Source organism: Triturus cristatus, chromosome 4_1 (genome assembly GCF_964204655.1).
Source record: "Triturus cristatus chromosome 4_1, aTriCri1.1, whole genome shotgun sequence".
Classification (NCBI taxonomy): Eukaryota; Metazoa; Chordata; class Amphibia; order Caudata; family Salamandridae; genus Triturus; species Triturus cristatus.
This window is the reverse complement of record NC_140585.1, coordinates 106,263,918-106,276,509: the sequence shown is the minus strand read 5'-3', so window position 1 is coordinate 106,276,509 and position 12,592 is coordinate 106,263,918. Positions and strand designations below refer to the sequence as shown.

Here is a 12,592-nt window from a genome sequence, read left to right as displayed (position 1 = left end):
GCATCGCCATTTACAATGCCAATAGCTCAAAAACGTGCAATTGCAAGACTTATTGCATTGTAAATGCTTGTTTATTTTGATAGGAAGCATGCCGGCACTTTACTTTTAATTGAAGTGTACCAGCACTTCTCAGAAACAAGCAGGTACTCTGGGACAGAGTACCTGCACTTCTATTTTTCCAATTCAAGCTCTGGTTGTTTACCCTGGAAATTGCTGGTCACAGAAAATACCTTGCAGCAGGTGCCTAAACCCGGTAAGATATTTTAAAATGCTGCTTGTTTGTGACCAATTAAGCAAACCAGAACAGTTAAATAATCCCTAATTGCACATTTTACAACTGTGCTAGGCAGCTGGGGGCTGCCAGCTGCTTGTGGGATGTGCGTGTGATCCTGCACACCGGAAGTGTCAGGAGCTGCAGCGGTCGTTCTCACAGCAGCACCGCTGCTGGTGTGTCTTGGCTATGCAGGCCCGCCTCTCTGTGCTGCTGAAAGATCACGCCGAGCCCTCCTCGCTGTGGCACTGTAAAGTGAAGTTTTCTTATCTGCCCGAAGCCCTTAATAGCTTGCAGTTTATGGCATGTATAATAAAATGTTAATTCGTTGATAAAGGCATACACCCACCCCTGTTTCATATGCGCATGCGCATAAGTGGCGAAGTAGTCCTTTTCCGTTTGGTAATGCACGTCTTTTGTGCAAATCATACACTGTTGGTGAACAATAATATGTCGGCCATTTTACATATCATCATAATCACGATGAAATCACTGTGGCACCGCCCAGGAACTGCCATACTAGAAAACAAATGGAGATTCACACTGCCATGTAGGGGATGTAGCTCAGTGGTAGAGCGCATGCTTTGCATGTATGAGGCCCCGGGTTCAATCCCCGGCATCTCCACTCTCTTTTTGTGTTTTCATGTTGCATGTGTTGCTTTCTAAAATAACACCACAATACAATTTTTCCTTTCTCTGGATCTTTTCGACTTGTTTTTCCAAAATAGAATTCCATGGCATGAAGGCAAATACTTTTATTTAGATGTGCGTGAATAGCCCAGATCCTTGCAAACCTCTTACATAAACAAGCAGACGCCCTAAGGGCAGTAGCAGTAACATACACATAAAATAGATTTATTGAGAGCACGGTGAGACATAAAACGGCATGCTATGGTCTGGATTCTATGTAGACTCCTATAGTCTTTCTCCAAGTTCTATCCTCCTAGGCAGACAGGTAATACTGTTTTTCTTAAATCTGTATCAGGCAGCAAACTCCCTGGGCACCTACCTTTTCACACTTCACTCTTTTTAGCCTCATGTCTTGTCTTCGGCGTACTTTAAATTAATTGTAATTATTTTATTTCCTAACAATGAATTAGAAATATACGACACATTCATGAGACATTCATGGCAAGTGTATATGAAAAAATATGTAAGTTAATTCGTTCAGTACAATCAAAAAATGAAATCGGTCACAATAGACAAGGACACTGTGGTGTCTTGGGCCCTAGGCCGACATGCAGGATTAAATGACCACACTGACACAGTAATAGGCTACTGGAACTGGCTCAGGGCACGTGCGCCCGGCCCCTTTTATTTGCAGGGTCACCTGACTGGTGACGCCTGTGATGGGTGGGTGTATAGTGTGGGTGCAACACCAGGTGGAACACTAGAACGTGTGCAGCAGGAAACTACATCCCTCCCAAACTTTAATGCAAAAGAAACAAACAAAAGTCCAACCTATGAAGAAAACAAACAACAATACACAGCACCAATGAATCTCTACAAGCCGTCTGCTGGGCGGTGCTGGAGCTCTGGACCACAAGGTCAGGATGCTTTAGTCCACCTCAGTGATGTAGTCCAGACCGGCCTGGTCACGTGGTGTGAGATTCTATTTGCACAGTTCAAAAAGCGGTGCATCTGGAGCGGTGGTGGAGTCCACTTCGGAGATCTTGTTGAGGGCACTCAGGCTCCTGTGGACGGCAAGCCAGCAACGACCGAGGAAGCCCTTGGTGGATGAGGGCCTTCCTCAGATAGCCATGGGGTGACAAGTCTCCATCTGCGACCTCCATGATTCCCGATACCTGTCGTGGAGCTGCTGCAGACAAATCTCTCCGGTTGGTTTTCCCCTCTCACGGGAACTACGTTGAGGCCCTTGCCCCTGGATTGCCACGCGACTGCGTGGGCTGTGCGGGTCTCTAGTAGGCCGCTCAGATGGGTCGCTGCGGAACTCCCAATAGGGTCACGGCCAAGCCTTGTGCAACCCCAAGGGTGCATAGTCCAATGGTCAGTTATGCTCTTCTTCGGCATGCTTCAGGCTTACGGGGGCCCACAGAATGTTCCTGGGTGACTATCCTCCCATGGCGCCAGGAGTGTCTCGTTGAACTCTGGATGTCTTGAGTGTTTAGATCCACACTGGTGGTGCGATGCTCCTTAGATGCTCTTGGTGATGATGCACCTGGATGATGAATATGATATTTTCTTGCACTTGGGTAACAGACAGTGATCTCTTGCTTTAGGTGACTTTGTGGAGTGAGGAGGACTGGAGGGACTTCGTTGCCACTTATGGTTACCTTCTGGCAGGTGCACTTGCTAGACGTGATGCCATTGATGCCAAGCAGACAGGGTGACTGGCGAGTGGATGGTCGCACTGTGAAGTGTGGGGCCTGGAGGCAGATCGCGCTGACTAGCGGCTTATGGTTGGTCCTCCCGCAAAGCTGTCTCCAGTGACATCTCTGCACCCTGGTGGCAGGCTTGTGCTGATGAACACCTTCTCTAGTGCTGGCATGAGTCCTCTGTCCTATCGCACTTCTCCTTTTCCCTCTTGCGCTCCTGCTGTGGCTGTTCACCCTGTGGCATTGTGCCACTCTCCTCCTCCTCCTTTGTGAAGTGGCGTCTTGCCATGCTGTTCTCCTCTATCACGACGTGGCATTCTGCCACGCTCTTCCTTGCTCCCGGACAGTTTCTTCACGCGCATGTGGCTTCCTGCCACCTTTCATATTTGCGCCACATGGATGTCTCGCTGGACGCATCCTGTTCTTAGGACTATGTCTTTCTTTGCCTCTGACCTGTCGCAGGTCTGTGCTGTCGCTAGGACATGCGTCTTCACCTTGTGGACCTTTCCCGGGCCCCATCCCCTCCTCAGGGATTTTCGCAGTGCTCCTCTGCCAGGATGGCAGGTCCCCTCCTTCCCTTGAGGGCGTCATGCTTGTGCCTCGAGCCCGTGCCATTGAGGCACCAGCTACTGCCTCAGTTCAGGCATGCTTGGCGGGGTCGGTCACTTTGTGTGACGTGCACAATGCTGGACCAATGGTGGCCATGCTGCGTCGCAGGTGGCTGGCTGGCTATTCAGCATTGCTTCTTCTCTGTGGAGAGCTCTCACTCTCCTGGGTGCCTGCCCATGCTATCCAGCTTCAGGACGCATGCGTCAGCGTACCTCGGACTCTGCGCTCTTAGTCCTTCATCAAGTCGCACTCTTCTGGTGCTTGGCGTGCTTGCTCTTCATTTTTGTGGTGGTGGTCGTTCACTGCCACGGGCGTGTGGCGCAATTTCCTCGATTGTGGTGGCGTCAGACAACCACTGGGGGGCACGCATGTAGCGCATGTTCTACTTTTGCCCTTCGTGGGCTTGCTGCCTTTGCTGCTTGGGTCTAGCTTAGCTCTATGGAGCTCTTAATCCTGGATGCTTGTTTCTCATCATGTTCACTGGCCCATGCTTGGTCAGCGGGTCAGCATTATCTCTGCACAGGGTTCACAGTCTCTACCTACCACAGATTTCTTTGGGGTCTTGTGGTCTGTATCCCGGGTGCATAGGTGTCTTTTGGGTCGGGTTGCGTCGTCGATTTCAATGGGAGCTGGCGAAGAAGTGTCGCTGCCGGGAAGATGCAAAGTGTCCGAAGAGATCCAAGCCTGGATCGAAGATGAGAAGAACCAGAGTCAAGTCAAGTCAAATGATCTTTATTCGGATATATTAAAAACATCCATAAAAGTACATGTAAATCACAACAATCACCCCTATAGACAATAAAAACAGCATTTGGTGGCTATAATATATACAATAGGGCAACCGTTGGTGCAAATATGCAATGTGCAAGTAATACAGAGGTAGTTCAGGCTTAACAAACCATGTTCATTATTGCTCAAGATCAAACAGCAAAAGGTAAAAAAAAAAAACGAATAACTCTAAAAGTTGCATCCATAAAAATACATGTAAGTCACAACAGTCATCCAGATAAGACAATAAAAACAGGCATTATTAACCATAGCATGTACAGAGGAACAGCCACTTTGCAAAAGTGCAATGTGCAAATGGTGCAAAGAAATAATGCAACCTTATCAGGCCATATTCATTGATGCGCGGGAACGGACAGCGGTTTGGTGAAAACGACTAACTCTAAAGATTACATCATCTGAGCTTAACATCAATAAGTCTCTAAAAGCCACGTTGAAATCCGTCAAAGCACTATCTCTAAAGTAGGGAATTAGGAAATGTTTGGTGTATTTTACATAAAAACCACAGAAGAGTGTAAAATGTAACAAACTTTGTTTACCACCTAGGTTGCAGGGACAGCTTAAATTTCCCAGATTTTTGATATAGCCTAAGGGGAAACAGAGTAAATTTACCACACTTCCGTCCCTGAACCGCAACAGCAAGCTCCTATTCCATCTACCCAGTTTCTTGCGCAGGTAACCCTGAGGCATATTGTGGGGCCTACCACATGGTTCCTGAATGGGGATGTACCTGAGGATAGCTGGCTTTACAAACTCGATCTTTTCTCTATTTTCTCGGTACAGGTCGTATAAAGCCCTTTTTACTACGTTCTTATGCGAGCAATCTATTGTTTGGGGTGCTGAGAATAGGTGCCCCATTTCCACACTTTCTAAACTCTTCTCCACTGCCCTGAGCCAAGGGACATGATTGGCCCGCTCGCTTTTTAGGCAGTCTGAGATAATATCACGGGTCAAGGAGGCAGCAGGGTTCCGCCATATTTTCAACCAGAACAGAGCGGGTCTTGATTTTATAAAGTCCTCTATATAGGGGAGATTCAATTCTCTATGGCACACGTAGGATGGGGCCGAAATGACCCCCCCCAGAGCCTTCCTACAGAATGTATTCTCTTCCGTCTGTATATTAGTACAATTCGAATATCCCCACACCTCTGCACCATAGGTTCCTGTAGGTAGGCACTGGGTTCTATAAATTTGTAAAAGTGGCAGAATGACCTCAGCATGTTTTGGTTGACGAAGGGTGATTATAGAATTAATAGCTTTACCCAGTTTGTTCCTCCCTCTGGCAACGTGGGGTTGCCAGGATCCGAAGTCAGAAAACAACAGGCCTAAATAAGGGAAAGTGCAAGTGCTATTTAAAACGTTGTTCCCTGACATGATATGGTGAATTTTGTGTTTCTTTGGGCCGCAGGACATTATATCGGATTTTTTAAAATTGGTGCATAAGCCGAGATCAGCCACGTAAGAGACAAAACCTGAGATTAAGGTGCGCAGTGCATTGGGTGTGCGGCCCATAAGGACCGCATCGTCCGCATAAAGAAGTGCGGGAAGTGGATTACCATTGATGAGCGGGACATCGGTAGTTAGTTTACACAAGGATGTGCTTAGTTCATTTATGTATAAAATAAAGAGCAGGGGGGCCAAGACGCAGCCTTGTCTTACCCCCCTGCCAATTAAAATCTCGCCCGAGACCTCACCGTCATTGTTTATTCGAACACGGGCTTTTAAATCACTGTGTAGGTGGGCCAAAAAGTGGACCAAAGGTTCATCTAAGCCATAACTCAACAGAACTGACCATAAACGGGAGCGATTAACAAAATCAAAAGCAGAACTTAAATCCATGAAACCTAAATAAAGTGGGGATTTTTTAGCTATAGTGTATTTGGCTAATACTAAATTTAGATTTAGGCATTGCTCCACGGTCCCTACATTGCTTCTGAAGCCTAGCTGGCATGGATGTAAGATCGTGTTTTTTTCAGCCCAATTACTGATCTTATTAAAAATGACCCTGCCCAAAATCTTCAAAGTGTTATCGATTAACGATATTGGGCGATAACTGCCAGGGTCAAGTCTGTTACCTTTTTTAAAGATTGGTACGATGATGCTATTAGACCAAGAATCTGGCAGTAGGGTATTAGATAGATTATTAAAAACGTTACACAGTAAAGGTGACCAAAAGTCAGGCTCTGATTTGATTAAGTCGATGGATAGTCCATCAGGGCCAGGAGCTTTATTCCCTGCACTTTGTGAAATGGCATCCTCCACCTCCATTATGGAAATGTTCGGTAACTTAAGGGGCTGAAGATTTACCATGAGAGGGGTCGGTGCCATATAAATATTTTAGAAATGCTCCACCCACACATCCCCTAATATACTACAATTTATGGGGATGATATTAGATCCAATCGATCTCAGGTTCTTGACCTCGCTCCAAAACCCAGCAACGTCCTTCGTTGCTGCTGTGCGTACAAGGGATTCCCAGTGGGTTTTTAAAAGCTCTTCAGATCTTGTTTTTAGGGTACGCTTGTATCTTGACCTCAGAGTCCTCACCAGTAACTGATCTGGTGGATCAGCTGTAAGGGCAGCCCTTAGTTCCCTATTTGCTTTGGAGCATAAGTTGTCAAACCATCTTGGATTTTTGTTGATGTTGACTAGGGCTGGTTTGCAAATCTCCTTTTTTATAGCCTTACACAGCCCTGAGAATGCTTCGACGATAACATGTCCGAGGCTATCGGTGGATAGGCAGGTGGATACTAGTAAAGGCTGCGATTTTATAATACGAGCTAGCACCCCCTTATTGTCAATCCCCTTCCAGACCACCCTAAGTTTGTCTGTTGACACAGCTAAGTTTTTAGCCCCGATTTCTCTCCGGTTCACCATTTTTTTAATGGATTTAAAACAAGATAAAATCGGATGATGGTCACTGTATATGGTGCTAACGACTGTGGCCTCTAATAAAAGATCCGCGAGCAGGGAGGTTATGAATACATAATCAATTGTGGATGCACTCCCACGCCCGACATAGGTGGCCACGGGACCTTTATTTGCGGCAATATTTGCCTTTTCCATAATATTAACTAGGTCCCGTGTGGCTAGATGGGAAGATGCAAAGTGTCCGAAGAGATCCAAGCCTGGATCGAAGATGAGAAGAACCAGAAAGCAGAGGGGACAGAGTCTGGGTCACTAGCCAGTGACCAGGAAGGCGATAGGCAGATGCCCACCTATGTCGGGTGTTTTCAGGTGAAGAAGGTGAAGCTTGACTCTTCAGCCACGTGGACCAGGAGGCATCGATGATGACCAGGAGCTGGATTCGAGCTGTTCCACAAAGGATGTTGAGTGCTGCAGTGTCGGTGCCCGGATTGGACCCAACAAGCCTAGGCAACAGCAACCCATACAGAAACAAGAAAGATGCTTCGGTGCAGACCAGCAAGGTCTGTGGGACTCACCACTTGGTAAGAAGTTGGGGCACATCTAGAGCAACCAGGGAAGCCCAAGGAATTTCAAAGTTACCCCGGCAGGGACCCACCAGTCAACGGACCAGGGATCGCAAAGGGACCTCAAGATGAAACACAAAATGGCGGCCCACGGGTCACTCGGAGTGACTGGGCCAACAATCTTCAGTGGATTCTGTGCTCGAGGTGGGGGCTATGAGTCAGCCCAAGCATGATTTCAGGAGATGTCGGGAAGTTAATGGACTTGCAAAAGTGCACGGTGACCAGGTGTTCCAGTCCCACGCTACTCACAAGGGCTGCAGGTCTCAGCTTTGCTGGGGACTCGGGTCGGCCTGTGAGATGTCTGGAAATCCTCTTTCTGGGCTGCAAATACTTCGGAGTCCGGCGGGAGCATCGGAAATGCAGACTGGCAAATTGCTTTGTTGGTGCCTGCCAAGCAGAGGAATCACTCCTTGTCCCCCAAGGGAGGTTTCTTCAGTCCTCTAGTCTTGAGTAGAGCATCGAAGTTCCAGGATTCAGCTTCAGAGTTTCGTCCAGGGATATCTAAAATTCTGGTTACAGAGGTTCCTTACTTATACCTAAGGAAGGGGTTGGACTAGCTCTGGGAACCCTCCTATGGGAGGGTTTGGAAAGAGGGGTGGCTACACAAATTTCCTTTGTCCAGTTTCACGCCAGAGCAGGGGCTGGAAGCCCCTGAACCGGTTTGAGCTGGACTATGCACAGGGACACCAAATGTGCCCACAGTGCAGGACTTCAGAGCCCTCAGAGAGTGCTCCCACACAGCCCCAATACACATAAGCCTGTCTGGGAGCTGGTTACACCTCCTTGTGACAGGAAACCTATTATCCAGGCCTCCCCTGCCGGAGTTTCGGTCAGCAGCAGGAGGCCAGACCCGTGTCTGTGGCTGCAGCATCCATTTTGTGGTGCCATGTTTCTATTAAGTTTCTACTGGGTTAACCCAGTGCTGCCATTTCTCCCCTTCTAAAAGGGTGGGATCATTCTCCCACACCAGTTACTGGTGTGGGGGTATAATTCCAAGGTGTTTGACACCAAACACAACATGTTTCCGTGCAGCCAGTCCAAAGTAAGCATTTACCGTTGGGTTATAATGCACTTAAGAGTATATGGTCAGGCTGCACTACAAACAGCATCAGAGAAGGGACTCTGAATGCTGAAGAGGGGCTCTGCTCATGCAGGGGCACCCTCTCACATAAGAACCAAGCACCCTGCCTTCAGGATTGACAAGGCCTGCCATAGGAGTGACTTGTAGGTTTATATGTGTGTATATATGTAGTTATACAGGTAACCCATATCACAGTAAGGGGTGCATGCACCACCTTACCCAGGCTGCAGTACCATGGCATGATACATGCTTCAGCCCCTGGTAGGCCTCTGGGGTACCTATGCCCTGGGTACATAGTATACCATATAATAGGGACTTATAAGGGCACTCCAGATCCGAAATGTACCTAAAGTACATGCAATCAATTTAGAGAGGAAGCAGCTAGGCTGGGGCCCTAAATAGCAGGGTCCCAGCCCGACTAAAGTCGAAAAACAGTGAAACATTAGGAAAAAGTGGGGGTAAACATATGAAGCAGATCCTACTCTCCTACACAACCCCCCCCCCCTCCCCCCCAAACGCAGGGAAATTAAACTAACCTTGACCAGTTGAGTCTTCATGTTCTAAGTGGAAATATCTGGAGAGTCCATCTGCATTGTCATGGTTACTCCCAAGTCTATGTTCCATTGTATAGTCCATCCCCTGTAGGGAAATGGACCACCTGAGAAGTTTGGGTTTTTCACCCTTCATCTGTTTTAGCCACACGGGGCTTATGGTCTGTCTGAACAATGAAGTGAGTACCAAACACGTATGGCCTCAACTTCTTCAGAGCCCAAACCACAGCAAAGGCCTCCCTCTCAATGTCTGACCAACATTTCTCTCTGGGGGTCAACCTTCTGCTTATGAAAGCTACTGGTTGATCCTGACTTTCAACATTCAACTGTGACATTACAGCCCCTACCCCCAACTCAGATGCATCTGTCTGGACAATGAACTTTTTGGAGTAGTCAGGACTTTGCAGAATGGGAGCAGTGCACATGGCCTACTTCAGGTCATCAAATGCCTTTTGACAGCTAACAGTCCACTGAACCTTTTGGGGCATTTTCTTAGAGGTTAAGTGATTCAGGGGTGTCACTATTGATCCATACCCCTTGACAAATCTTCTGTAGTACCCAGTCAGGCCTAAGAAGGCTCTCCCCTGAGTCTGGGTAGTGGGAGCAACCCAGTACATTATGGTCTGGATTTTGCTCTGCAATGGTTGAACCTGGCCTCCACCTACAAAGTGGCCCAGGTACACAACCTGACTCTGCCCCATCTGGCACTTAGTAGCCTTGACAGTTAGGCCTGCATCCTCAGGTGGGCCAGGTGATCCTCCCAGGTGGAGCTAAAGACAGCAATATCATCTAGATATGCTGCACTATAGTCTTTCAGGCCTGTAAGGACTTGATTCACAAACCTTTGGAAAGTGGCAGGTGCATTCTTCAAATCAAAGGGCATTGCCACAAATTGATAGTGCCCACTAGGGGTAGAAAATGCTGTCTTTGGCTTTGCATCTTCAGCTAGTCTGATCTGCCAGTAGCCAGCTGTCAGGTCAAATGTGCTTAGAAACGTGGCTGAGGCCAAAGTATCTATTAGCTCATCTGCCCTGGGGATGGGATGGGCATCAGTCCTAGTGACTGCATTGATACCCCTGTAATCCACACAAAACCTCATCTCTCTCTTGCCATCTTTGGTGTGAGGTTTAGGTACCAAGACTACTGGACTAGCCCAAGGGCTATCTGAGGGTTCAATAACTCCCAAATCCAACATCTTTTGGACTTCTGTCCTTATAAAGTCCCTGACATGGTCAGGTTGCCTGTAGATCTTATTCTTCACAGGCAGACTGTCACCAGGGTCCACTTCATGAGTGCACAAGGTAGTCTGACTTGGAGCCAGAGAAAACATATGTCTGAACTGGCTGAGAAGTTTTCTGCAGTCAGTCTGTTGCTGGACAGTGAGGCTGCCTGCCAAGGCTACACCATCAACTGACCCATCATCAGGGTTCTGAGCAAGCAAGTCAGGGAGTGGGTCACTCTCTTCCTCCTGTCCTTCATCAGTAGCCATGAGCAAGCCCATGTCTACCCTGTCAACATATGGTTTAAGTCTGTTGACTTGAAGTACCCTGTGGGACTCCTAGGGGTTCCAAGGTCTACCAAGTAGGTGACCTCCCCTTTCTGTTCAACAAATGTTTGGGGGCCAATCCATTTGTACTAGAGGGCAGCTGGGGCCACAGGCTCCAACACCCACACTTTCTGTCCTGGCTAGTAAACAGTCAGTACAGCCTTTTGTTCATGCCAGGCCTTTTGTAATTTCTGGCTAGCCTCAAGGTTTTTGGTTGCCTTTTTCATATACTCAGCCATCCTGGAGCGGAGACCAAGTACATAGTCCACTATGTCCTGTTTAGGGGGTTTGAGAGGTAACTCCCATCCCTCCTTCACCAGACACAAAGGACCCCTAACAGGATGGCCAAACAAAAGTTCAAAAAGGCTGTAACCAACCCCCTTTTGTAGGCAAACAAAAGGCAGGGCAAAAGGATGTCCCATCTGCGCCTATGCTTCTCTGGGAGACCTTTGACCATGCCCTTTAAGGTTTTGTTGAATCTTTCAACTAAACCATTGCATTGTGGGTGATAGGGTGTGGTGAACTTGTAGTTCACTCCACACTCCTTCCACATAGCAGTCAAGTAACTAGACATGACATTTGCATCCCTGTCAGATACTACCTCCTTAGGAAAGCCTACTCTAGAGACTACACCCAAGAGAGCTCTTGCCACCACAAGTGCTGTAGTGGTCCTTAGGGGAATGGCTTCTGGGTACCTGGTGGCATGGTCCACCACCACCAGTATAAACCTGTGCCCAGATGCTGTGTGAGGATCCATGGGACCAACAATGTCAATCCCAACCCTCTCAAAGGGAACCCCCACCACAGGTAGTGGTATCAGGGAGGCCTTTGTGGTTCCACCTGCCTTGCCACTGGCTTGGCAGGTCACACAGGAGCGACAAAACTCCTTAGTGTCTTCAGACATGTGGGGCCAGTGAAAGTGAGGGACAATTCTCTCCCAAGTCTTGTTCTGGCCAGGTGTCCTGCTAGGGGAATATCATGGGCTAGTGTCAATAGGAAGCCCCTAAACTTCAGAGGTATAACCAACCTCCTGGATGCACCAGGCTTAGGGTCTCTACTCTCTGAGTAAAGGAGTCCATCATCCCAATATATTTTATGGGTGCCACTAGCATTCCCACAAGCCTCATCAGCAGCTTGCTTTCTGAGTGGGGCAGGTTTTCTGCTCCTGGCTCAGATCAGACCTGGAAGGGCCCCCTGTCCCCAAGAACTCAACCTGGTCAGGATCAAGCTCCTCTGAGACAGTTCCTTCTTCAGGCTCAAGATCATCTCCCTGAGGAGACTGATCTGCATTCTGAGTCAGGTGGGAAGGCACTGCCTTAACCCTACTGCTCATCCTCTTGGGAGGCACCTGGTCCATTATTCCAGAATCCAGGGCCAGTCCAGTGTTAGACATTTTGGCCTGTGACCTAGTCACAGCAAAGACATGAGCAGGGATCCCTAACGTTTCTGCATGTGCCCTGAGCTCCACTTCAGCTCAAGCTGAAGATTCTAGATCATTGCCAAGCAAGCACTGTACTGGTAGGTCTGCACTTACCACAACCTTCTTAAGGCCGTTACCCCTTCCCAGGAGAACTTAACAACTGCCAGGGAATGGTCTGTTCTGACATTGCTAGCATTGATCACTTGGTATATTTCACCAAGTATAATCTGCCCAAGATCCACAAGATCTTTTGTCGCCATTGTGACACTTGCTCCTGTGTCCTTGAATGCCAAAGCCTCTATTCCATTTATCAAAGGCTATTGTCTGTATTTGCCCAAATTACTGGGACTCACAAAGGAGGACATATCCATGCCTCCATCACAGACTAGAACAGCCTGAGTTGGAACTCTGACTAGGCCAGAGGCCATCTCAGAACCCAGGGTCAACCCTACTACACCCTTATTCTGAACATTACCACCACCAATTGTAGCTGTACTAGGG

General features: G+C 48.0%; 1 non-coding gene across 1 annotated transcript; it reads left to right on the top strand.

The window, feature by feature from the left end:
- Nucleotides 1-824: 824 nt before the first annotated feature.
- On the top strand, nucleotides 825-896 carry TRNAA-UGC (transfer RNA alanine (anticodon UGC)). Its single transcript has one exon. It is a non-coding gene; the product is annotated as a tRNA-Ala (tRNA).
- Nucleotides 897-12,592: the final 11,696 nt, after the last annotated feature.